Raw genomic sequence first — 443 nt, 5'->3', positions numbered from 1 at the left:
TGTGGGCCACCCAATGTCAGGGCTGGAACTGAACCTGAATGAGTTACCAAGGTTGTGAGGTGTGGGAGGTCCTTCTGTCTATGTGTTGCTTTTATTGGTTAACGAATAAAGAACTGCTTTGAGCCTACGGCAGGGAAGAACAGAACTAGGTGGGGAAAGCTAGAATGTATGCTGGGAAAAAGAAGGGCGGAGTCAGAGAGAAGCCATGGAGCCACAGACGTGCTTTAGCCAGTAAGCCACAGTCACATGACAATACACAGATTAATAGAAATGGGTTAAATTAAGATATAAGTGTTAGCCAATAAGAAGCTAGAGCTAATGGGCCAAGCAGTGATTTAAATAATACAGTTTCTGTGTGAGTATTTTGGGACTAAACAGTCGGGAACTAACTAGCGGCCTCCTCCAACAGTTGTGGGCCACCCGACCGTCAGCGTTGGAAATGA

The sequence above is a fragment of the Microtus ochrogaster genome, chromosome 17, assembly GCF_000317375.1.
Source record: "Microtus ochrogaster isolate Prairie Vole_2 chromosome 17, MicOch1.0, whole genome shotgun sequence".
In the NCBI taxonomy this organism is placed as follows: Eukaryota; Metazoa; Chordata; class Mammalia; order Rodentia; family Cricetidae; genus Microtus; species Microtus ochrogaster.
The sequence above is the reverse complement of the archived record's forward strand: the minus strand, read 5'-3'. Positions refer to the sequence as shown.